This window comes from Mauremys reevesii, linkage group 3 (assembly GCF_016161935.1).
Source record: "Mauremys reevesii isolate NIE-2019 linkage group 3, ASM1616193v1, whole genome shotgun sequence".
Taxonomy (NCBI): Eukaryota; Metazoa; Chordata; order Testudines; family Geoemydidae; genus Mauremys; species Mauremys reevesii.
In genome coordinates this window covers 16,094,525-16,121,811 of record NC_052625.1, presented here as the reverse complement: position 1 = coordinate 16,121,811, position 27,287 = coordinate 16,094,525, and the positions used below count along the sequence as shown (strand labels likewise).

At 43.8% G+C, this 27,287-nt stretch overlaps 1 protein-coding gene across 5 annotated transcripts in view; it reads left to right on the top strand.

Moving 5' to 3' along the window:
* The window catches only part of SERTAD2 (SERTA domain containing 2), a 102,051-nt gene that overhangs the window by 51,549 nt on the left and 23,215 nt on the right, over positions 1–27,287 (top strand). Inside the window, exon 1 of one of the 5 annotated variants that reach the window (XM_039531889.1) lies at positions 3,443–3,462. The exons of 3 other annotated variants lie outside the window; for them this stretch is intronic. The gene's annotated coding sequence lies outside the window, so the exon portion shown is untranslated. Of the gene's footprint in view, positions 1–3,442; positions 3,463–24,274; positions 24,550–27,287 lie in introns of those variants that run through there. One more of the 5 variants, XM_039531884.1, reaches the window with a different exon arrangement.

Genomic DNA, 27,287 nt, shown 5'->3' with positions numbered 1-27,287 from the left:
TACTGGATCTTTGCATGAGGGTGTATTATAAATATCCTGCAAACATTCAGGATGCGAGTGCCTAGCTCCATACCTCTGGCAGGGAAAGTCACTCTAAGAAGTTGTGTAAAATTGGCAACAAAAAGTAAGGAGATCAAGGATGCATCAATTCATGCCAAAGAAAATCTTACACAGGATGCTGAAAGTTATCTGTCAAATGGTCCCAGTTTTCAGTTGCCAGGAAACTAATTTTGTGGTGCACATTATGTGAAATAGAGGATTATTTAAACAAATATTCTCTCTGTTCAAGGAATGAACCTCTGTGGGCAATACATTTGCCATTATACTCAATTGTCATACTTATTCAGTTAATAAATAAATATGACCTGAGACAGTTCTTAACCATGCTGATCATGGCTTCCCCAATTAATGGTCGTTTGGGAAAAAATATATTTAAGGAATAAATGTACATGCCAGAAGGCAATATATCAGTAGAGGAAAGAATTATACCTGTGTTAGATACCCCCTGCTAATTTCCCGTGCTGGTCATGAAGCCACATTCTGGGTAGAATTATGATGACACTCTATAGCCGTGAGAGATGGGTGCTTCCTTTGCAGGTGATCTGCTCTGCACCCATTGGCAGGGAGGTGTTCAGCATGTTTGAAGGTTCTCAGTGCTTTATTGCCATTTTTGTGGGGCCGGGGAAGGGAAAGGGGTAGGCATGGAGCCCGGTGTGGGAGGACATCATAAGGATGATATCACCACAATCATCCAAAACTAAGCTCTTAATTTTTGAGATTGAGATCACTAGTAGCTTCCCTCCCTGGACTTTTGTGGATTTTCACACACGTAACCCTCAATTAAGGGACTTTTCTTTCACGTGGGTTTTGACATGTTTAGTAGTAACCATGTACAGTGTCCTAAATATAGCATCCTATTCTATATACCCATGCATCAACACTGAATACAAGTTCCTTGTCTTTACCTTTAAGGCCTACACAGTTTAGTTTCAGACACCTAATTCTCTCTCATCTCTTTTCGCTCAATCCAAGCTACAGAACTCCTTCATTTCCTTCACTCACCTCACTGTGTCTTCTTCCACTTGGGTCCTTGTGCTTAGTACTCTCCCTTTGTAGCCCTAGTCTGCTGTGCTTCCATCTTGTTCTCCTCCTGTTTCCTTCTGCAAACATTCTTCTTCCATGAGGCCTAGTAAAATCTTGTACAGTAGAACCTTAGAGTTATGAACTGACCAGTCAACCCCACACCTCATTTGGAACCGGAAGTACACAATCAGGCAGCAGCAGAGACAAAAAAAAAAACACCCAAAAAACCCCAATACAGTACAGTACTGTATTAAACGTAAAGTACTCAAAAATAAAGGGAAAGCAGCATTTTTTTTCTGCATGGTAAAGTTTCAAAGCTGTATTAAGTCAGTGTTCAGTTGTAAACTTTCAAAAGAACAACCCTTGATAATGTTGAACAAAATGTTACATTTCAGAGTTATGAACAACCTCCATTCCCGAGGTGTTCGTAACTCTGAGGTTCTACTCTAGTGAAAAGCAGTCCCACGTCACTTTGCTTCTTGTCACCATTCTGTCTTCCACCCTTAATCAGCACATTGTATTTCTAGATTGTATGTTCCTCAGGACTGAGACTTTGACAACTTGCCTGTGCAGGGCTTAGCACACCAATGATGCTAAATTATAATAAAAATCTTTTTTGAGGACAGAGTCAATATGAAATTGACATTCCCAGCTTAGATACAAATCAGACGATGACACCCAAACCTATTCTGTGGATGACTGTTGTATCATATGCCAACTGTTGTATTCTGCTGCGTGTCACACAAACAATGTTCCACAAGCGCACCTCACTTCAAAGCAGTGACTTCAGCATGTGAGAATGCTCACAACTTTGGGCATTATCACATTTATAAAATGGGGGAGGAAAGAACCCTGTAAAAATTCGGTATACTATAGCTCCACTGGCTGGCTAAGGTGATTTCTGTCCCTAGGCTGACTGGTTAAGATGCACCCCATTTTGCTATGTAAAATGAGTTGTTGATCTCAGTCCATTTCCTAGTGGACAGTTCTCCACACCAAGACGACCACCATCTCAACAGGCCTCCTTTTTGCAAATCCCATCTGGGAGGCCATAGGACTGGATGGCATGGAGACCAAACTGAAATAGAGCTTTTCATCTTCAAAGTTGCCTCACAAGATTTAATCCATACACCCCTCTGAGGTTGGTAAGCACATATTAGCATCCTCCATGTTGCAGATGGAGGGGAAGTGAGGCTGAGAGATAAAGTGCCAGATTTTCAAACACTTGCATGAGTGCAAGGCCTTGGATGCTTAATCTGGGACCCAAGCAAGAAAGGGGCATGCGCAGAGTTTTCAAAGGGGGTTACTGGAAATGTGCAGAGCCATGGACCTGCCAAAGCAGTTCAGGTTCAGTGGTGCTGGCCACAGTATAAACAAATTTCATGGCTAGATAGGAGGACTATATGCAAAAGTAGTCTTAGTTTGTCCTAGTAATCGTCTCCCCCAATCCTCAGACATCGACTGCAAATTATTCGAAATGTATTTGAGCAGCTCTGTGTGGGCTCTAGGTCCAGTCAAGGAAGGAGGGTTTTTTTTTTTTTTAGGAAAATATCGAAGTCTTAGAAAGATGTGTATTGAGGAGACTGGCCTATTCATCCAGTTCATCTCCTGCTCATTCCACAGCTTGTAACATTCAGCTTGCATCTGGTCAAAACAGCCTGGTGCTTCATCTACTGTTGGCCCTATGGTACAATGACAATCTGAGCTGCCGATGCCCCCAGGGAGGAGAAACAGACATGTGAGCTGGATGATGCACACAAGCCCCTGTTTCAAGATCCCGCTGTTGTGCATGCAGCTGCAATCTCTGCCGACCCAGGGGTTGGCTGCACACAATGGCTATCCAGTTTTTTCAGTCTGTCTAGATGCCCACATAAATCTTTGAAAACCGACGGCCCCAATGTGTGCAGAAGAGCATGTGCGTACAAGTCCCGCTGCATGTACATGCAAGCTGCTTTGAAAATTCGTTCCTAAGTGACATGCCCACGTTTAGGGTGAGAGACTAAGCCAGGATTAGAACTTGGGGACTTCCTGGCTCCAGTCCAGAATCTGTGTTCAAACACTAGGGCCAGGCCTTTTCCTTCTACAGGCAGGCCTGCCTGCTAGTGTGCTCTGACACAGGCAGTGCAGTGACACTTGTATTGCTGAACCTGACTTTGTCTATTGAGCAGCTTTTGCAAACATTAAACTTAATTGTGCTAGTGCAGCAAGTGAAAAATACACCCTATTCTTGGGAGAAATGAGAAGTTTCATTTTCACTCACTAACTTGTTTTTCATTCGCCTGTTTTAGTCAGCAACTTGTGGCTTGTCTGCGGCACTGACACAGACATCTTTACCCAAGTGCAGCAAGCCGTAAGATGCAAGGCTCTGGGTGTGCATGCGTGAGTGTGTGCTATAGGGGGGACAGAAAGTAGTTCCTCAATTTCTAAGGGCAATTCAGTCAATTGAACACTAACGATAAATGTCAAATGTTTTTAACTTACAAGATACTTAAGCCAAATAATTGTGGGGGATAAGGGTGATTTAATAACCTTTTTCCAACATTGACTTAATCTTCTGTTCAGAGTTTGTAACTGTAAATTATCTGCTAGTTAATACCAGTATTTTTGATACCTCTCCAGAGCCAATGCACTGAAAACCTTCAGCCCTGGTGGGTATTTGTACTATGGCATATTTAATAGCCGTGACAACAATTCAAGAATTGTATAGCAGTCTCCCCTCCCTGTCTGGGTGTTGTAGGCACCAGAGTGTCTCCATTGGAAAACCCCTAAACATACAGTTTCAGCCAAAACTGGTTTAATGATAGTCAGAGCTTGACAGCACTTTTTTTTTTTTAAGGCTTTATTTTCTACACACATACTCCTTTTTTTTTTGTAACGTCTCCCCTTCCTTTGAAAAGCTGCCACTATAAAATACAAGGCAAATTAAAAAATAAATTGCTTAACAGGCTTGATGAGACAAAGACTGGTGTGTTGGAGTGGCTGCAGGGAGTGCTGCGGCTGCTTTTGTATGATTTCAGAGGTGAATTTAGATGGCTGGAAGATAGATGGGTGCCAGATGCAGTTTGACATAGATTCAGGCAGCTGTTCCTGTGCTAGGTTTCATTAGCTTGTAAACTAGCCAGCAGAAGAACTCCAGTGAGGCCCCTGAATGCTGAAATGACAACAAGGACAGTAAAACAATACAATATTCGCTAAGTGATTTTAATCTAGGAGATTAAATGACACCCAGTCTGTTTCTAGGCTTTAAAACCAACATGGTCTAAAGCTGGTAATGGAGCTTGGTCGAGCCAAGTCCTTATATATATATTTTTTTAAATTGTAAATGTTTTTCTGTCAGCTTGGGGTTGTGCGAGGGTGGGGTGGGGGAATTCTGTGTCAGTCAAAGCTCATGTTAGTTTTTATTATTATTTTTATTTATTCATAACTCTATAATGTATTCTTCAATGCAACAGGAAGAATAGGCTCCAGTCCTGCAGATGCTTGACTTCAGTTGAACTACTCACATGCTCATGTTAAGCACGTGCATACATGTTTGCAGGATCAGGGCCATAGTCCGTAAAGCAAATCTTCTTTTAAATATAAGAAGTAAAAAGGGCATTTTCTGAAGTCAGGTCATCATGAGTGGTTGTGTGTGTTTTGGACTTTTTTCTTTTTTTCTGCAGGGCGGGTGGCGGGGGTTTAAGAAGCAAATAATTTGTACTATGATGGATATACGCCTCTACCTCGATAGAATGCTGTCCTTGGGAGCCAAAAAATCTTACTGCATTATAGGTGAAACCATGTTATATCGAACTTTCTTTGATCCACCGGAGTGTGCAGCCCTGCCTCCCCACTCCATGGAGCGCTGCTTTACCGTGTTATATCCAAATTTGTGTTATATCGGGTCGCGTTATATCGGGGTAGAGGTGTATCATTAGAAATTCTAGCAGAATGCAGGCCAGCGTTAGGTGGCATTACCCGGGTGTTCAGAAGCTCATGGAACCATCAGCACTAAATCAACCATCTCTGCTGCAATTCTTAGCCGTGTGTGTAAAAATAACTTATGTCCATTTCTAATGACTAAAGCAAATAGGCCAGACTTGAGCGGACAAGGGCTCTGCTTTCTTTTATGTGGGGCAGAAGTTACCTTTTTCAATTCCTTTCCGTCCCATAGACTGAATCACCTTTGTGCCTCCGGGAGACAGTTGTTATATAACTGTAACTATTCGGGAACCATTGTGATCTGCAGAACTAGCAAACAAAATGAACCAAAAGTATATGACAGTGAAGCTTTTTTTAATTAACATACAGATGGCTGTGCACAGTTTCTCTTTCAAAGCTCTAACATTATTTTTTTGTGGCTGTTACACTTCTGTATCTAGACTGCTTCAGTAAGTAGCCGTTAGTCTCCATGCATGACTCCAGTTAAGTTGCTTTCTGTTTTGAGAAAGTTATGCCTTTATTTAGCTGGTTAAAGATATCTCTGTTACATCAGTTTGTACACAAGTGTGTTGTGACCTAATCAACTAGGGATGTACATCAGTTGAGGAAGAATGAGTTGGCTAATCAGAATCCATATTGAAAGTGTAAGCTCCTCACTCTGGGAGCTTGGGTCTCTTTGGTCGATTCTGGGAGGGGAAAAAAAGCATGCACAGCTTAGAACTATAAAACACTAGGCTACAATGTTCTCTGGGCAAGCTCAACTCCCGTTCATGTTAATGGGTTATGCACGTGCATGGGGAGAAGAATGGGCTCCATTGTGGTGCAGTGTTTGCAGCGTTTGCTCCTCAGAGCTTTGGCGTTACTCATTTTAAAAAAATCTTTGCTGAAAGTTAGTGTGGCAACAGTTTTTGTGAATGGGTTTGAAACTGCACGTGTGTTCTCCATCGCACAAATGACTGAACTGATTTTTGGTGGTTTGTCATGTGAAAAGTCTTTCGCGGCTTGGTTAGACCATTGTCAAGATACAGTGCAAAGTCTGGGGGTGGGGTTGTTGTATCTCTACTGAGGAGAAATGATAATAGTGACCAAACAAATTTTTTCCCCTCTGCTTCAGCACTTCTTGTGGGCACAGACTGATGAACCTGCCGTCTTTAGCTAAGCGCTGAAGCATCTTTTTTCATGTTCAGAGAAGCTGAGAACTGTGTAAACCCCATTATTAGGGAAACAGTGGGCTAACCGACACTGACCCATTTTGTTAGCCTAACCAGGAGATATTTAACAGAGGCTCATTCTGAATTTCTTGGCTCTAACACTTGCTGGAGGGGAGAAGGGAAAAATCCCCATGAATTAACATTATTTCCCTGGTGGCTTTTCCTGCCATTGTATATGATTACCACTGCTGTTTCTCAGATCACATTGTAAACCTTTGCACAAGGAGGTCTGCCACTTACCTTCTTGAGTAAATTAAATAAAATAGGCTGGGTTGACAACATAATGCATTACCACATGGGAGACCAACAGCTTTCCTACCTTGGGACAGGAAGAGCTGAAATAATGAGGAAACTATGTTCTCTGAGGCTTGGGGCAGGAGGCCCAATTTGGGACACTTAGACTCGGAGGCACTCTCAATCTTGAATACTGCGTGCAGATATGCTCGCCCCATCTCAAAAAAGATATATTGGAATTGGAAAAGGTTCAGAAACGGGCAACAAAAATGATTAGGGGTCTGAAACGGCTGCCATATGAGGCGAGATTAATAAGACTGGGACTTTTCAACTTGGAAAGAGATGACTAAGGGGGGATATTATAGAGGTCTATAAAATCATGACTGGTGTGGAGAAAGTAAATAAGGAAGTGTTGTTTACTCCTTCTCCTAACACAAGAACTAGGGGTCACCAAATGAAATTAATAGGCAGCAGGTTTAAAACAAACAAAAGGAAGTATTTTTTTTTCACACAACGGACAGTCAACCTGTGGAACTCCTTGCCAGGGGACATTGTGAAGGCCATGACTATAACAGGGTTCAAAAAAGAACTAGATAAGTCCATGAAGGATAGGTCCATCAATGGCTATTAGCCAGGATGGGCAGGGATGGTGTCTGTTTGCCAGAAGCTGGGAATGAGCGACAGGGGGATGGATCACTTGATGATTACCTGCTCTGTTCATTCCCTCTGGAACACCTGGCATTGGCCACGGTTGGAAAACCGGATACTGGGCTAGATGGACCTTTGGTCTGACCCAGCCTGGCTGTTCTTATGTTCTTATGTTTTTATCTAGATGTATGTACCAGGTGCACAGAATGAGGATCCTATAGGTTCTGGAGGAACCTAGAGTGAGCACATCATAAAATAGAAAAGTAAGAGAGACCGTCCCTGCCCTGAAGCCCTTACGGTCTGGTTTATAAACTAGACATTTAGAGGAAAGATCAACTTGTGGTTAAGGCACTGGAATGCAAGAAATCTGGGTTCAGATGCCCACTTCTGACACAGGCTTCCTGTGTGACCTTGGGCAAGTCACTTAATTTCTCTGTGCCTCAGTTCCCCATCTCTACAATGGGATTAATCCTTCCTTTCTCCTAGCCTTTGTCTTGTCTGTTTAGTTTGTAAGCTCTATCTCAGAGTAGGTCCACATTGCAACCCGAGGTGTGATTGCAGAAACAGGTAGACATACCTGTATGAGTACGTCTTATCTGTAGCAGTGATGGGATGGGCGTTGGCACTGGCTAGCAACAGGAGCGCATACCTAGTGTCCCCAGCATGCCTGTACGGCCCGTGCCAGGGGATCTGTGCTGCTATTTGTAGCCATGCTAGAATGGCTATACCTACCCGTGCTATTGTCACACCTTGGATTACAACACAGACATATCCTTACTGTCTGTCTGTACTGTGCCTTAACACAAATCCCAGTTGTCTTGGGGCCTTTAGGTGTTACTCTTCTACTACTACTAAAATCCCCTAACGCCTTCAGGGTCTAACACAGCATGTGCAGAGCCCTATGTCGTGTCAAACAGCCATGTGGGATTCCGGCCAGCACCCTCCCAACTTAGGACTAGGTTTTCCTCCAGCCCTCATGTACAGCAGAACCTCAGAGTTACAAGCAGCTCAGGAACGGAGGTTGTTCGTAACTCTGCATAAAACATTACAGTTGTTCTTTCAAAAGTTTACAACTGAACATTGACTTAATACAGCTTTGAAACTTTACTAGGTTGAAGAAAAATGCTGCTTTTTATTTTGTTAGTAGTTTACATTTAACATAGTACTGGACTGTATTTGCTTTTTTTTTTGTTGTTCTCTGCTGCTGCCTGATTGGGTACTTCTGGTTCCAGATGAGGTGTGCAGTTGACTGGTCAGTTCGTAACTCTGGTGTTCATAACGCTGAGGTTCTACTGTATAGCTAACACCCCCCCCCAGTCGCTTCCTGCCAGTGACCACTCACCCCTCAAGCTATGGCAACTCTTTCACTTGTTTTGTGAGGATTTGTGAGCACTAGGAAAGGAGGGGGCAGGAACAAACGAACACAAGAAAATTCAGTATATTTCTCAGAGTGGCTAAGAACTAAACTGGGCGAGCCCTGCGGAAAGCAGGTTCTTTGGTGGAATGAGGGAGAGTTAAAACCCAGTGGCAATGATTTGGCATTTGGGCCAGTGCAGTATAACAAAATGTACCTTAAGAAAATAAAATCCAGAGTGGCTCTCACCACTTCAGGGGCTTTGGTAAAAGAAGGCAGGGAGGGGAGCCAGCCAGACTGCTGTTGTCCCGCTGACTGATTCGTGGTTTGATTTGAACTGAACTTGCTTGATGAGAAAGTGCTACATTCGGGGCAAGTCACACCACTACGATGCAACTGTTGCAGGCTGTGGATAACTCAGTTTGCCTCATGAGCTTCATCCACTGGGTCTTGACAGGTCAGCCAGCTTGTACACCCCAGCAGGCGTTGTACTCACGCCTGTCAATCACACATGCCCGGCAACAGCTAGGGGTGTAGCAGAAAGCCGGCTGGCAAGCCAGGCAGGCAGAGCTGAATGACAGTTTAGAGAGCAAGGGAGGGCCCATGGGCAGGTAGGGAACTTAATCTCTGCTCTGGCCTGCTGGTGTTGAGTCAGCTAGGATCATGAATGGGGAATCAGTAATGTGACACTGGCTAGCTGGCAGGTTTTGTGGGTGATGGTGACAGACGGGCAGACACAGTGACCCCGTAAATGGAGGAACTTACCCATTCTCTTCGTTTGTTGTTGCTCTTGTCTACTCTAGATTTACCTATGTACTTCTATGACCCCTAACGTCACAGTATTTCAGCACCTTCTCTCCCTCCTGTCTTCTGATGCTAATTGCCCTTCTTCCCAGTTTCATAACATCTGGGGGTGGGAGGGAAGTCACGCAGCCCCTCTAGAGCAGTGTTAAAGGAGGCGAGGTGACTCATTCTGTCTGGGGTCTCCTGCTGCTGCTGCTGCTGCAAGGAACACGACTGACCTTTTTATTTTTTCCTTTTAAATTGTAAACAAATAAATAAAAATGAGTGTTTATTTCTTCCATCTAGTTACAAGAAAAAAGGTTGGAAATGTTAGCAAAGGGGTGTAAACATTTTCTAAATCACGCACAATTTATATGCTGAAGCATCACTACGCTTTAAGTAACTTTAGAATCACATTGTAATTCTGTGACGGGTGTATTTTGAATGTCGGTGAGATATGAGATTTGTCAAATGAAGAGCTTGTCTTTCATTTCTGTTCAAACCCGGCCTAATGTCTCCAACGAGTGGAGTTTAGCTCAGTCTTCAGTGATCTGTAAGCTGGATCACAAAACCACCACACGTAATTCAGAATGGCTGGCAGCCACTGGATGCCATGGATACAAGAGATCTACAATTGGACTGGTAGGGAGGATGCACTAACTCTTGTGCCTAGTCAGAGCAGTCTGACCAGGACAGGGTAGGAAAGCTAGTGGTTGCTGCAGGGTTATTGTGGAAAGCAGCAGATGTTGTGGGTGTCTTCATGAAACCTGGATTGTGACATAAAAAAGGAGAGAGAGAGAGAAATCTTCTTTCATACGAACAGTCACTTAAAGACAAGGTCACAAAAATATGAAATGTGTAATAATTAATTAAGATAAGTGCAGCTGCTACAATACGACTACACTATACAGTGACTATTTCAATTATCCTTATTATTTTCGACTCCCGGAAGATGTTAGAAAGCTTTCTAACAACTCTCTCTACCTTTGTCATCCTTTTTTTTATTCTTCATCAGTATCCTGCTGTATGCATCCTCCAAGCAGGTAGGAGGATGAGTTGGAGGTGGATGACTGTGTTTTGCTGGAGCTTCACTTAATGCAGGATGGGGGCTGAGGAAAATGAAGCTAAATTACGCAGATACTGTAGGCACATATAGCATGCCACATCACTTGTGAGCATGACTAGAACTGAGGATGAATCATGGCAGTTTCAGACATTGTGTGTCAGTGTATGTGGGCTGAAATATCACTGAAGTATAGTACTTGTTCAAAAGTCAGATAATCAGCTGAAATAGTTATAGTATTTCAGCCAGCAGCTGAGAGCTTGTGAACTTTGTGCATTTGCTGCTGGATACTTGTTTGTCTGTTTTAGCTTTTCTTCCTTTAGAAAGTGCTAAAGTCACGTCCGATCACTACAGCAGTGACCACCACGGCTTCTCGATAGTAGCAAAGACCATGGTATCGACACTCTGTACACCTACTTTTTCAGGGGTTCGTAACACAGCCACAAAATTTCATCCCAGGCTAAATCTCTACGTACAGAATTTTCAGCCGAAGAGCCAGTTTTTGTTTACAAAATAAATTTGGTTTGACCTTTTCTGTAAATTTTTAATGAAGGGAGTGGGGGAATAAGAAAAGCGAGCTGACCAATTCAAACTGACTTCTCGCAGTTGTATGACTCAAACCAGGCTTGGAGTTCTAAAATCAAATTTGTTTTGGGATTAAGTTATAATGTGGTATAATAGCACTGGCCTTTTGAAGTAGAAATGCTTGAGACATGTAACCCTAAAGCATGGTTTCTAAATATGTACAGTATTTACAAATTGTAACAATGTCCTAAAGATGCCTACCACATGATAGCCAGCAAATAATATGCATTTTTAAAACTATCTACATGTTTGCACAATTGATCTATGGGGGATAACTGAGTCAATAATGCATGGTTATACATGGGGACCATGTAACCCTTATTCCCCCGAGTAGTCCCCGAGAAGTAAATGGTACCATTTGATGAGTGAGGATTACATTGCAGGATCAGGCCCTTAATCTTCTGACCTGATTGACCATTCGGTGAGATATCAAATGTTATTTTGTATGGAGTAAAGTACTACTGTACTTGAGTAAAGGTGGCAGATTTTGGTCCTAAGTCCATAACAAATACACACACAAAATAATTCCCAGTGTCATCTATGTCCCAAAATATAGTCCATCAGTGCAACGCCTGTTCAGCTCTGCCAGTCCTGAGGCGGCTCTTCAGTCCCAGCCCACTTTTAAGGACTTGTAGCTGGAGTCCGTCCCTCCTCTTCCCAGCAAGAACTCCCCAGTATTCCCACCTGGAATCCTTTCTTCTCCAGGAAAGGGCCAACAACCTCCTGGTGTTAGAACTATAAAACACTAGGCTACAATGTTCTCTGGGCAAGCTCAACTCTCCAGCTTTGCAAAGTGAACAGTCAAAACCCTCTGCTGTTCTGGCCCTCAGCCTTCTTCAGCGGTCTGGCTCTGGCTTCCAGGCCCAAGCCCTTCTCCCAGTCAGGGTCTCTTGCAGGTAGGGTGACCAGACAGCAACTGTGAAAAATCGTAACAGGGTTGGGGGGCAATAGGAGCCTATATAAGAGAGAGACCCAAAAATCGGGACTGTCCCTATAAAATCGGGACATCTGGTCACGCTACTTGCAGGAGCCTCCTGCTGTCTGCCCAGCTTCCTCTCCCTCTCACTGTCGCTTCCTGCTGCTCTTACAGGATCCCTGTCCTTCATCAGGCCACACCAAGGCTGTTAATGTGGCACAGGTGGGCACCTAGCCCACCTTGTGACAGCGTGATCATCCACCCTTTGGGTCAAGAGCCTTTTTTTTTTTTTTCTGAAAGGAAATTTTAGTTTAAAATCTCCTCCTGATAGAGCAGATTGTACCCTCCCCCCCCCTTTTTTTTTTTTGAGGCTGAGAATAGCAAACTTCCACTAACTAAGAGCACAGGGATGTGCACTCAAACCCCACTGCCCCAAATCCTAGTACATTTTGCAGCCAGGATGTTGACAATAACAGAATACGGTCAATGAAAATTGAAGGACTTTTAAAAAATACAGATTATTAACCCAGGTTTCCTTAATGGCTCTGTTATGTGAATATGGAGTGAGTGAGTGAGTTCTGAACGCGTATGATTTGTATCAATTTTCTAGATGCAGTTGACTAGATGTCGGAGCCGCTGCTAGTGCGGGATTTTGGCTGTAGAGTTTTCATTGCTCTCATTAAAGTTAGCACTAACTTTCGCTATGTATATTCCTCTTAGCTTTCTCACCCTGTTAACTAATGGCAGGGTGAGACAACTATGCAGAACCTATCAGTGTGCACAGGAAGGGAAATTTCCTACTTGTAAATTGGATTTTCTCATTTCATCATATTGGGACCCCTAAGGGTCCTTCCTCATTTTGCTCCCAGTCGATAGCCCAGCATATTTTTAGGGTTTGCATCTTGGTCATCCTTCTGGCTGAAGACTTCTGCAAGATTGGATTCCTTCCAGAGCTCATTAATGCTTCTTGTTACCGTGGGGCAACACAAGGCACTCCCTTTCTGGGCTCCTTCCTGAAGAGACTGAGCACTGGAGCTACCACAAATCTAGCCCCAGCCAGCTTTGGAAACAACAAACCCAGGTCTTCCACATAGCAATGTAGAGAACTACTTGTGTCCACAGCTGGGCCAGGCTGAGCTGGACTTCTTTGAGATAGGGCTTGTGTACATGAACATTTAGTTTGTGGCAAACTGGAGTGTAAATCTACCCTGCACTAACAGTCATTGTGGACCCTGTTGATGCACACTAACAGTTTCTTAATGCATTTTGGTTTAGTCACATTTCAAAGTGGGACTAAATCGAAGCACCCAAAGGAACTGTAAGTGCATGTCAGTAGGGTCTGTGTGGAAAGGTAGCATGCAGCGGGCAGTGCGACATAGATTTACACCCCAGCTCATGTAGAGAAGCCTCAGTCACCCTTCCAGAATTCTTCCATTTCAGCTGATTCATGCAGATGGGATAGTTTTTTCTCTGCATTTTTCTACAGAAACATTGAACTGGAGGCTAGACTGAGTGGGGAACCTCGAGGAGTTGTCAGTGTGAACATCTTCCGCTCCTGTCAATCTGTCTAATTGGTAGAATGAAGGCCAGAGTAGCCCAGCAATCTGAACTGGTTAATCTGAATTACAGAAATGTGGTGTAAAAAGAATCAGTATAAATGTTTCCTTTTCCCCCCAGAATATGTAGACTCAGATTTGTATTGTTGCTTGTGTTACTTGTAGGGCCAGATCCTGGTAACGTGTAGTCTCACTGAAGTGAACATGCTGAAGAAGCAAGCAACTAAGAGCGTTTCCAGGATCAGGCCAATAACATATCATTTAGAAGTAGATCATTCTAGATTAAAGCCTAAACTGTTAAAAATGGCTGGTGACTTGTGGTATTCCCAGCTGGAGACACCTTTTAAAAGGGTCTGATTTTCAGACAGCAGGTGCCCCGCACTTTCTGAAAATCAGGCCCTTGTGAAATGTCTCTGACTGAGAACAAGTCCGTTTTGAAAATCTTGTTCAGAAAACTTTTTTTAGTAAGAACATGTTCTGAAAAGTAAAGATTTTAGACGTGCTGTGCATGAAACAAAAGGCCGTTGTGAGCTGTGTACAAGAGTTGGTGAGAGTTTGTATTCTGCCTTTTTTTCTGTGGGAGTTATTTCCTGTTGTTGACTAGAATTCTTTATTTAGAACCACCTAGCTACTGAATGACTGCGAGCTAGCAAGAAATTGTGTGATTAAAACTTTTTAAGGCTTATTTCAACAAGATCTCCCTGTTTCAATTTACTTAAGGTGAAGATTCACTCAGTAAAGTGGGAGGCAACTCACATTCCCAAAGTTCAAGACAATGAATGCATTTTTTTTTCTCCCACCAAAAGAGACAGCTAACAGAAGGCAAGCAAAATGTGTTGGAGTTTTAGAGGTGTTCACTTGAACATCCTGGGGGAGACAATATTATTTAAAAGCAAATGTGTTGTTAAAAGAAAACAAACCCTGGGTTTCCTTTTTAAATTTCTAAATAAGCTCTCTGGAACATTAAGGGGCCAGCAAGTAGTGTCAGCCATTTTTAGGAAACAGCTTTTTTGATTGGCACCATAACTACTTATGTTAGGAGTACAGTACTTGCACTTCTTGAATCTCAACATATCGGGTGAGAGAAAGTTTCCTTCTGGGGTAGCTACTGGCATGTGAGAGGTTTCTGAGCACTGAGCAGGGATGGAGGTGGGGGAGGGTGTACTTGAAGATGTGCCTTGCTTCTGCTGTTATCACTGTGACCTTGGCTAAACATTAGAGTAAAGGGAGTTAGCAGAAGAGAACATCAACAAATATTTAAACTAAAGGCTAACAGAAATCCTTTTTAAAGTCCAGAGCCAGGTGGGGAAATCTGCATGTGGAACTCATTGCCACAGGTTTAGCAGTACTCAAGAAATGATTAGCTACTTCTATGAATGATTTAGATCATCCACTGTTACATTAGATAGGCTAATAAAAAGATATAGACAGTCATGCTTCAGTGCAGAAACCAACCACTAACTGACAGGGTGTTGGAAGAAACTTCCCCTGCAGCCATGTTAGTCTATAATTGTTCCTTACAGGGATTTTAACACTTGGCAGTGAAGCATTTGATGCTGGCCACTGTCAAGGATTGGCTGTTGGACTAGATGGACTATGGGCCTTATGGCAATTCCTGTGTTTGCATTAAGAAATGTGCTTAGATAGAAATTTGCTTATAAAGTTATTCCACCAAATACAATTCATCTGATAATGAAAGAGAGGCGATCTGGGGGCCTGGCCTTTTCTTTGTGCTGAAATATCCACAGTAGGAGGAAAAGCCGGGGGGGGACTCTGGGTTGCCTCATGGAATTTCCTTCCCATTCTCCTTTCCCAAGGGCACAGCTGGGAAGCCCCACCGAGCCTAGCCAGGCTGCAGACTGGCAGGTACCAGGGTTGTGACTTAGCGACTCCTTTTGTCTGGCATAATGGCTCTGCCTTGTCCTCAGCTCCCCCCCGCCCTAGTGTCCTGTATTGCCTCTCCTTTCCCTACTCCCATGTGGTTAGAAAGCACAGAAGCGGGAGTTAATGCTACTTGAAAGCTGTGCAGCTTTCAGCTCACTCAGAGAACTCCACCAGGCCCAGGGAGGAGCATGCCGCATACAGCAGCTGCTTCCGCAGCTCCATGCCATCCTGCCTCAGTAATATCCCCTTTCCTTCCTCTGAATCCCTACTCACAGGCTGTGACAGCAGAGGGGTGGGGATAAATGGAGCACAGCTGCCTCTCCCCACTTCCACACGCCCTGCCAGATTCTGGTGGCTTTGGCTTCCCTCTGCTAGCACAGGTGGAAAGAGTGGGAGTACATGACCCTTTGTGTTCATCAGTTTCGGAATCTCTACTGCTTTCTCTCCCTTGCGTTGGACACTGATTCTTGAGTCTGTCCACAAGGATATTACGTTTTACCTCTAAATTAGAAATAGTGATTTGTAGAGCCGTCAGTCTCAGGTAAATAGCTACTGGTCTGTGGAAGCGACATTTGCACTCCCAGCACCACCTGAAACCATCACGGTAATGGTCCAGTTCTCCTACAGATGGAGAACTGCTCTTGTGCACGCTGTACTTGAAGTGGGAAAGAATTAGAAATGATTAAAAGGTAAATATATGAATTTTATTACCTATGTAGAGTCCTTTTTATTTAATCGTCTAGAGGGTAATGTGGTAATGACCATTACAATGATGATTTCAGGTGGTGCTGGGAGTGCAAATGTTGCTTCCACAGACTAGTAGCTATTTACCTGCATATACAGTACTGGATTTTGCTGACTCATCTTGTCACTAACATAAATCTAATAAGGCCAAGTGAGTCATTACTGTAGCTGTGGTCAGTAAAGAGTCGGACATGAGGCTTTATTCACTTACGTGGATTTCAAAGATTGTACATTTTATTGTATTTTTTTTAAAGGGAGGGAAGGTGAAACACTTGCAAATGTAATTTAATGCCTTGGTTCAGTGAGTTTAGGCCCTGTCTGCCGTGTAGTTATTTGTAATGGAACAGAACGGCAGTGGGAATTTTTGCTACATCTGATCTCGTGCGAGTTGCTGTCAGACACTTTATCCTCTGAATTTGGTGGTGCAGATTCAGCTTCTGTTTTTTTTGTTTTTGTAAGGGGAAGCTGTGTGGAGCAGGGCTTTCAACCTGTGGGTCGGGACCCAAAATTGGGTCGCCAGAATGTTTCAAAGGGTTGGGCGGCAGCTCCTGCGGTGCCTGCCCCACAGGGCTGGTTGAGCTCACCTCCCTGCTCCAGGCACTGCAGCCTCCAGGGCCCCTCCCCGTGGCACTCAGGTTCCACCCAGCCCCCATGAAGATGGGAGTCTGAGTAGGCTAAATTTGAGTGAGTGGCACTGCAACCCCATGGGCCAGGTCACAATTCCAAATTTCTAAGAGGGGTCCAGTCAAGGGGGCGGGGCCAAACTTGAGCAGTGCTGCGCAACCGTAGAGGTTGCAACACCCAGAGTGGAGAACCGAGCCCAGCCAGCCACACAGTGCAGGAGCCGCCCCTGTAGGGTGAGTGCTGGGCAGCACCCAACCATCTCTTTCCCTCTCCCCCCCCGGTCCTACCCACCACCCCAGACAATGGCCTGTTGCCACCCAGTAAATAAACATTTACAAGTGGGTCCTGAGCCCAAAAAGAACCACTTGTGGACCACTGGTGTAGATCATTCACTGTTTGATCAGACCCTCAGATAACTGCATGTTTGCATGATGGTTTTTTCTTTTTCTTTTTGCACTTTTTTGTGATGATAGAAGCAGGATTATATCATTACAAATTTGGGTTATTAATAAAATGCCTATGTCAGTTGGAGCCTCTTGAATCTGTACTCCCTGTGATGTTTCCTAAAGTTTTTAATGGAGTGCCAAACCTCAGAAACACGATGAAAGCTTAGCTTGATGTACCATTGGTGGTTTTTGTTTTTTGTTTTAAGCAAAAGTAGGTAGAAATATGGTCATCCATTTTGATGTGTACATGCATATGCATGTTTACACATAAACGAGACTGAAATTTATTCTTCGGCACAAGCACGTTCGTAGCAAATATAAACAAGAGCATGTTGGAACTCTGACAGTATGGGTTTAAATGAGTTTATCAATCCACATCAGCATCTAGGCTTTATCCTTACTATGACTGAAATTGCACGAGCAAGTCACTGCTATCGATAAATGTGAACCAGAGCATTTCCCTTTACGAGCCATGCTAGCCAAATTCTGCTTGTGATTACCTATCTGGTCCTAGTCATGCTTAAAAATTTATGGTATTCAAGCCCTGTTTCATGTTAATGACCCAAATATGTTATAACATGTTTGGTCTTGCCTGCATAGAAAGAACCAAACTGTGTTTTAATATGTTAAGGATCTGTGTTGGGTGCATCTGCACTAGTAAATGTGTCTCTGTATTACATCATTGTGGAAATGACTTTATCACAAGTATCAGAGGGGTAGCCGTGTTAGTCTGGATCTGTAAAAGCAGCAAAGAATCCTGTGGCACCTTATGGACTAACAGACTGTCCATAAGGTGCCACAGGATTCTTTGCGACTTTATTACAAGCATTCTTGCAAAAAGATCTGTAGTATCTGCAGAGCTTGCTGTACACTGAGTTATTGAAGTTTAGTCCAATTTTGATTATGAACCGGAAGTGAATAATGCATCAATAAAACTGAGTGTGGTGACCTTTTTACAGACATTGTTGGGCTAACACACTCTGTAAGTAAACAGCAGTACCATTCACACATCGGGGCACGCTCGGAATAGAATTAGTGGCCCAACTCTGCTGGATTCCGTCGAGTTAAATCTCTTTATGCCAATGGTTAATTTGGCCCATAGACTGATTGGTTCCTCTGGTGTTTTCCCAACATTTCTGTACTTTTATTTAGAATGTATTCCTTTGTTTTACATTGATCCATCTAAGGATTCCTTCCTGTATTGCTATTTTTCCACTTCTTTAAAAACGTGTCTTAAAAAACATCTCCCTTGTGTTTTCAATCTTGTCCAAAAATTGAGAACTGAGGGGGGAAAAAATTCTTTATTAGCACCAAATACTGTTGTTTGAATTCAGTTCAATACAAAATAATTCCGCGAGAATGCTGTTAACGACTAGATTTATAACTAGAATTACCTGGTGAAATCTCACAAAACACTAGTGTCCAATACATTTTAAAATAGGTAGAGGATCACACTAGAAATGTAACAAACTTTTTTTTACTGATTCTTTTTGAAAAATTAAAAGATGTAGATGTTCAAACTAATATTGCAGCCTCAGTATTGCTGTTGTTTCCTAATTAGCACGCATCTTGGTATTCAAATGTTATTGATCAGTTCATAATAGTCTAATTACTTTGAGAAGAACCAAAAATCTGCATCTGTAAATGCCGTAACACCTGGATTCTGGGTAAGGATACCAGTGACAGGCCTGCTTCAGCAATCCTTACTCCGGTGAGTTTTGCCTAAGTAAGGAGTTCAAAGGTGAGCCTTGTAATGGTAACGTTATTTGATATTGAAGTATTAGCATATTTGAAAGCGTAAAAGAGCCTGATCTGTTCTGTGGATGTTTTTACCAATCAAAGCGAAGGTGTGAGGCTATGCTTGGACTCAGTTGTAGCAAACACAATGCAGGCTATCCTCCTGTGGCATTTGTGTTCATGTTTTAGTAGACTTGTTGTTATGCCCTGCATCCAGACTAGGTCTGCATTCAGTCAACTTAGCAATGCCTTCTGGGAAAACATTGCTCACACCATTCCAAACTGTGGTGCATTGTGGGTGATTGCTAACTGCCCTCTGGGAGGATTTGTGCATGCCCAGGAGGATTATGGTCAAACTTCCAGAATTCCTTCATGTTCTAGAAGCCTCCATCGACTTATTTCCCTGTGCAGCAACACCTGTCTCAGTGCGCAGCTGTTTCTATGCTGACCGACATGGTTTAGGCGACCCTCTTGTAGGCATTGTGGAGAATGAGGGAGTTCTGTGTAGTGTTTGTCACAAGTTTCATTCGCCCCTTAGATTATCTATTTGATATTAACTTGCTTGAATGGCAGGAGTTAAATCAAAGGAGGCTGTAAAGGGGGAAACCAATCCATAGGAAATGAAACAATGAGAGAGATAGATAAAGCTCCTTGAGGAAACAACTATCAGTTGGGGAATACCCCAGCCGGCCCCCTCCGGTCTAGAGTGGCTGGCTCTTTCCAAGGCTGAGCCTAAGATCAAATGGGATCCTAAACCTCAAAGATGCTGGGTAAAGAGGGGTTGAGTGAGTGGTCGTAGGCTACCCAGAGAATGTCGGGGAACGCTGACCATCTGACACACACAGAGATGGGGAGCCTGCTGCAGTAGGATAGGCTGCTTCTCCTGGTAGAGACAAAGTTAACTGGGCTGAGGGGAACTTGCAACAGCTGGCAAGGAAAGTTTAAGGTACAACTAAGACCCGTGTGTGGGCCTCTTATTGTTTTTCCCCTTTGCTCTGTATGCTTTGCGGAATAAAGAAAGCTTTGTTCTGAAGACATTGTGTCTGTCTATGTCACTGCAAACAGACTGTCACACTCCTGAAAGGAAAGTATTACAGGTGCCAAAACCAAGTTGAACCTGTGTTGTTAGCATGGTTCAGAACCGAGGGGCCGACATCCAGAGTGGTTACACTGCCTGGCTCCACTCTGCATGAGGTGCAGGAAGCTAGTACAGTCCCTTAAACGACGTACTTCAGAGGGACTGAAAGGGGTCTAAGGTTGAGTTCACCCTAGAGCCGTAATAGCAGGATCTGGTCACTCTGATGATCTTGAGGCAGTAGAGTTTTGTTACAGAGAAGCCACATTCACAGTGTGGGACAGCCAATGGTAGGCTAATCTGATATATGTAGTGTAACCTTTGAGCACACTGGCAGTGACATATTGACCTGACATAGTGGAGCCCAAGGGCTTGTCTACACTACCCACCGGATTGGTGGGCAGCAGTTGATCCTGCAGGTGTCAATTTATCGCATCTCTAGTATAGATGTGATAAATCGACCGCTGAGCGCTCTTCCGTCGACTCTGCCAGAACGAGGAGCGCAAGCGGAATCGACGGGTGAGCATCAGCTGTTGAAGTCACCGCAGTAAGTAGATGTAAGTACGTTGACTTCAGCTATGCTATTCACGTAGCTAAAGTTGCATATCTTAGATTGACCCTGCGCAGTAGTGTAGACAAGCCCTCAGTTGTGCTGAAGCTCCTAGGCTACGTAGCATGTGTGACGACACTCAGTTGAGGGACTTTTGTGCACAGACGCAGGGTGTACTAAATTCCCACTGGAGGGAACAATTGTGTTACAACATGATCAAAAAACCTCTCATCAAGAAAAGTCCAGTGGGGTCGCTCACCATAATAAGCAGAAGGGATCTGATTTTTCTTCAGACTGGTGTACACTGGGAGCAATTCCATTGAAGTCAGTAGCATTATACCAGTTTAAAACTGATATGAAATGGACTCTGGCCCTATGCCATGCAATATATAACTGCAAGACTGGGCCCTTAGATATCGGAACCAAACCCAACTGCTTCTTTAGCCAACATTTGTTGTAGCAAACTCACTGGCGTGCAGAAGCTGTAAGTTAACTGTAAACTTTTTGAATTCTGTAGTCTGAATGTATCGTATAGGCAACACACTCAGGGCCAGATTCTACTCTTAATTACACCAGTGTAAATCTGGAGTAACTCTGATTAAAGTAATGGAATTACTCCAGATTTCCACTGGTGTAACTAAGAGAAGAATTGGGCTTAGTGGAATTACTCCAAAATGACACTAGCCTAAAAAAACACATCAGAATCTGGCCTCTCCATTTATAGAGTTAATCACCTAGTGTAGGACTGGTATTAGTAGGTGTTGTAGCACCCACTATGTGCCTTAGCCTTCTTTTATGAAAGATATTGGAGAAAATCTATTCATAATACTGTCTGAAATGTTAAATCTAACTATTGTAGGCCAAATCTGTTCATAGTTTCTCTGGTGTAAATCCACTGAAATCAAAGGGTTACTCAGGATGTTCATTCACGCAACAGAGAGCAAAATTGAGTAGATATCGCACGTGAAAATTATTTTTAAATATACGTAAAAATATGTAGTGGCTTATGAGAATGCTGAAACCTGCCTGAGTCTTTGCTTATATCACAGTTCGATTCAGCAATAAAATGAAGTTACTTTTTTTTTTTTTTTTTTTGCCTTCAAGAAAAGATTTGCTTCCTTCAAGCAGACAGAAGGTTATCCTATCTGCTGGATAGTATCCAGCCATCAGAAAGACTACTATTAATTTTTTCCTGCTTCCGATCAATTCATGAGCCACTTATCAAAATTCAATAAATGGTTCATGAATTGCTTTGCAAATCTGGTTCAGTGCTACCTCAGTATCACAGGAGATTATAGGTATTATTTCATTTGATTTCCTCAAAATGAGTGGCTGATAGGGAGGGAAGAATGGGAAAGAACAGTAAGATATGAGGAGGCCTCCAAAATATACAGCTCTGGTGGAAATGGAGAAGCACCAATGCTTCAGTTCTAATATTTTTTTAATGATGTATGCCATCACCATGTGAAGTGAAGTACCATCTAAAAACGACCCTAAAAGACTAGAAATTTAAAATATAAATTACTTGTCTTTTTAAATTATAATTTAAAAATTAGTAAAATCTTCAGTGGTTTCTTACTGTAATTTTCATTTCAAAATGTTTTGACTTTGTGGATTTTATGTGCATGCAGCTTCCAGCTAAATTCAGCTTTTTTCAAAAGTATGATTCTTCTTTCAGTTCTCTGGTTGAAAATTGCAACAAGACCATAAATTGGATTGATTGCAAATCATTCCAGAACATTTTGAACATAATACCTAAACTTGTCGTGATATTAATGACTAATGACCTCCTTTATGTTAGGTCTTAAAGCTTTATTGTCACAAAATACTGGTTTAGTGGACCAAAATGATCTGAGATGCTTTTGAAGTTGCAGCTAAAATGTTAAGGTGTTTGTATTGCCTTTTATAATACTGTCTAGAAATGCATTTTAAAACATAATCATTTAGGTAACTTATAACAGTCTTTCTTTGCAGATAACACATGGTTCAAAGCTTCCCCCCCTCAAGTCTTTATGCATTTGAACACACCCATTTGGCCTAATTTTGTGCATGGGCATATATCTGTAAAGCCAAATTTAGAATCTAGGATTCCATAGAGGGGAGAAAAATCACTATCAAAATTAAATTAATTTCCCAGGTAAAAAAATATTTCCAAGATGAGAGAGAACAAGTGTGCAGTTTTCTCTGCTAATTTAATTAAGTCTCTACTAGTTTGTTTTAAAACCACATAACCCTTTTTTGGAAAGGTGAGGTGTTGAGGGGTGGCTCTGAGACACCCAAAGGAAGTCTGTGAACTAAGAATTTAATAATAATCCAAGTACTGCCATTGACTTGCTGTGTTGCCTTGTTCATGATTTAATTTCTCTGTTTCCCCTTCTGTAAAATGGGTGTAATACATAATTAACTGCACAGGATTCCATTAGTGACTGTTTGTACAGTGCACTGATCAAGGCACTATATGGTCATAGAGGGGGATGTGTGCACCTTGTTTTTCTGTTTGTACAGTTTTAGAAGCTACAATACAAAACTCTGAAAAACCAAAACATGTTCTTAACTCTGAAATAGAAAAGACGGGGGTCTAGGCCAGTGGTTCTCAACAGTCTTCCGCGGGGGTAGATCAACTCATTTAGATATTTGCCTAGTTTTACAACAGGCTACATAAAAAGCACTTGCGAAGTCAGTACAAACTAAAATTTCATACAATGACTTGTTTATACTGCTCTATATACTATGTGTTGAAATGTAAGTACAATGTTTGTCAATAGGTGTATTTTATAATTATATGGTATCAATGAGAAAGCAATTTTTCAGTAATAACGTGCTGTGACACTTTTTTGTATTTTTATGTCTGATTTTGTAAGCAAGTAGTTTTTAAGTGAGGTGAAACCTAGGGGGGTCTATATACAAATCAGCCTCCTAAAAGGGCTACAGTAGTCTGGAAAAGTTGAGAACTGATCTAGGCCAGTCCTTCCTTTTGCAGCCCATAGACAGGCTCGATGAAGGCTTTGGGGGGCGGGGTCATCAGGACACTGCTGGCTCCCCTCTAAAGAGCTCTGAGGTTGCAAAGAGCATTTCCACCAGCAGAAGGGAGCTCGGGACCTTCTAAGCCCACTGCTCCGCTTGTGTTTTTCTGCTGCACCCCGGCCTCAGTTGCGCAACTCGCTGGGATTTCTCCTCCTTCACCTAACAGCGGGAGCTCCTAGCTGTCCCCGGGGGTGGGAGTTTCTGGCTGCTGCTTGGGGAACCTAGAGAAAGTCCAGCACAACTTCGGTGCCCAATCGGCCCTTCCGCTTTTTGCACACGCCAATGACTGAGGCCGGGCAGCGCTCCAGCCAGCCCCCCCCGGCCTGCCTGCGAGCTGCGGGGGCAGGCCCCCAGCTGCTGTTCCCCCGCCGGAGCCTGCCCGCTGCTGCAGGAACTCGCCGCGCTCCAGCCCGACTTGTTGACCAGTCCCAAGTTGCCGGATAGCGCGAATGCTTGTCATAGTTGTGGTTGCGCTGCGCTGCGCGGGGCGCCCCGGCCCCTGCCTTTTGTCCCCGCCTGCGCCCGGGGCCGCTGCGCACACCCCGGCAGGTGCCCCGGGGTGGGGGCTCGGGGGTGCTGCCGCTGGCTCCCAGCCTCTCCCCCCCGGCGGGCAGCGCCGGGCTCTCCTGGGACACAGGCACGTGCAGGCGATCCCGGGGAGCGCAGCTCCGCCTCGCCTCGCCTTGGCCGGCCCGGCCCCGGGATGCGCCGCTGCTTTCCCAGCCCTGCTGCGGGAGCCGGGGGAGGAGGAGCAGCAGGCGGCGGAGGGGGGGGCGGGGGAGAGCAGCCCAGGGGCGGAGCTTCGCCGCGAGCCGGAGGGCGAGGAGCTCGCCGGAGCCTCGCTCGCTCCCCGCGTCACTCTCTGTGCACGGCGAGTGCTGGGCGCACGGGCTGCTCTCCGCCCCCCGCCCGCCTCCATTGTATAATGCTCCGTGAGCGCGGCGGCGGCGGCAGCGCGGAGACACCAGCGGCTTAAATCCTCAAGCTGCCTCCGCCCCGCAGCTCCATCCCACCCGTCCCCGCCAGCGAGCGAGCGAGCGGCATATGGAGCGGGTGTAGGGTCGGAGCGTGCAGACCCTGATGCTTTAGTTCTCAGGTGGAACTGCATGTGGTGAGTTCAACTCTCTGCGCGGGGGGGCTCTGCTGTCCAGCTGCCGGGGGCGGCGGGTACTGCAGGTGCTGGGGAGAAAAGTGTGTGTTTGTTTTGTTTGTGTGTGTGTGGGGGGTCAATACGTAATAACACAATGACACCGGTGCTGTGTCTACAAACAATCGATTTCCTTTGGTTAGCACTAAAGACAAAAACTCTGCAAGAAGTGACTTGGGGGCGGGGGGGGAGCCACGGGTCTAGTGCTTTTTTTTTTTTTTTGCAGTATTTGTAATCCTCGGGAGCGAGGATCTGCCCCCTCCAGAGGCGGCTGGGCTCTGAGGGGGATGAGCAGAAAAGAGGATCCTGTTAAAAGGAGAGAGAGAGAGAGAGAGAGAGTGAGAGAGTGAGTGTGTGTGTGTGTGTGTGTGTGTGTGTGTACGTACTTTCTCAAGGGGGGTTGTTGGGCAGCGCTCTGTGAGCGCTGCGCGTTAGTGTTCCCAGAGCCATGTTTACCTCCAACTTGCAGAAACAGTCTGTGCTGTAATAACTTTCAGTATGGGGCCGGAGAGCTCTGGAAACCGGCAAGAGACAAGGTGCAATATAAGCTGCATCTTGCAATCTGCCCCCACCTTTCCTCCCTCCCTTCCCCCACTGCCTTCAGACCCTGGCAGACAGGACTTGGGAGGCCCCCTGGAAGTGTGTATCTTTGCAGGGCAAACTAAAGGGTTTGGGGAGGGTTCTGAAAATCTAGAAGACTTCAGATATGTTGGAGCTGAAACGACTTACCCTGGTGGAGGCTCTGCCTGTCCCAGATAGGTTAGAGAAGAGCTGGATTAGTCCATGCTTGGTGTCTGTGTGGCATCAGGGCAGGGGGTTATTGTGTCTTTTAATCGAGCAGCAGTGCATTTACATTTCTCTTCGATAGAAGCAATGCCAGCAGAGGAAAAACATGCCGTGTGTGTGTGTGTGTGTTAGAGAACAAGATTCAATCACTTTTTAGGTAATATCAGCACATCAAGGAATACACAGATTTAGGGAATGTTGAAAGCATTTTATTCAAGGCAAGAATTATTTTATTCTTTTGCAGTGCCCATTGATTTCAAAGTGACCTGCTTTATTTGCATGAATATTTTGGGATTTGTAAAAGGAGATTCCTGGCTGTTGGGGTATCCTGAGATTTTAGCGTTTCTTGTGTGTCACTCACTGGTCCTTCTGGAAACATGAATCTTTCGAGGGAAAGGCATTAATTTGTAGTGCATATTGCATGCTATAGTTCTTGTATTTTGTGATGCAAGGAGAGTTTTGATAGGAAGTACTGAATTGTTCATATGCAGTTATGGAGGATCCAGGAGTGGTTGATTATAGTTTGGACTCCAGTTCTGATCAGCTGACAGTGCAAAATGAAATTGCTAGTTTCAGTTCCCTCCCAGGTGGAGGTTGGTGCCTTTACAAAGTCCTGACATAGAAAGTGGTATGAGTTGCTGCACTTGGCAATTCGGGTTTAGAGGAGTCCAAAGCAACAGTCAGGCACCCCTCACCCAGGGCCTATCAATTGTGTATTGAAATCAATGGACAAACTCTCACTGACTCCAGTGGATTTTGTATTCTGCCCCAACAGCGTACCTGTAATGCTCACAGTGCAGAGGCCTGATTCTCCCATCACACCAATTTAACACTAGTGTAACTCCAGTTAAGTAAATGGAGCCACTTCTGATTTTACATGGGTTAAAGTGACAGAAGAATCAGGTTCATAGTTTTTCTTTTCAGCGTGCAGAGATTTACCTGCATAAAACTCCCTACATCCAGACACAGTGTATAGAGGGTATAGAAATTATACACAAGGGTTGTGTGAACCCTACCTAGCTTGCTGATTCAGTGCCATGAGGATTTTCACATGGTAAAGTAATTGCATAACTAATTACGTTTTCTTATAACTTGCTGCTTAACATACATATATTGCTTTATAAACTAAGCGGTTGATTAGGTAGGCTAATTAAAAGTAGCTCTTCCTGTTCACAGTAAAACTGATATTTTTTTCATGCATAATAAAACAAGCTTGGTGTCTTCGGAGCCTGATTTACCTTTATGGGCTAGTATTAATACTGTCACTCCCTTTATTAGAGATGGAAGGAGGATTAGTAGCTTGTGGTGCCAGACAGGTACATTAGGGCATGTATCCTAGGGAACACTTCCATTGTCCTGACAAGTATTGCAGCATCTAACATACCAGCTGCAGTTTCCTCCTTTAGAGCCTGATTCTACTTCCATGTAAGTTAATAACAAAACTTCCAATTGTCTTCAGTAGAAGCAGAATTACGCTCTTTGCAGAATGAAGCTATACCTTGTGCTTATTAAAGTACTCCTTTTGACTTTCGCGTCAAGCTGATTTTTATTCACTCGGAAGTTGTTTAAAAAACAGACAAACAAAAGAAACTTCTTAGCCTAAACGTATGTAGGTTTGTCTTTCTTTAAAACCATTTCAATATATCGAATTAAACAGGCGTATATGCCAATTTATTGTGAAGTGTCCTGTGTTCCTTAGACACATCTGCTATTCTTAGCATGATTTACCCAAAATATAAGATAATGAGTTTTTCACAATGTTTTTGGTGGAAGTAATACAAATAATGCATAAGACTCAAGTACTGAAAATGATTGCTTGAAAGACATCACACAACTGGGCACAATGTGCTAAAAGCAGTCAGCATGAGAACTCAAACTTTATAATGTAGGTTGACATTTTCTTTAAGTGAAGTTTC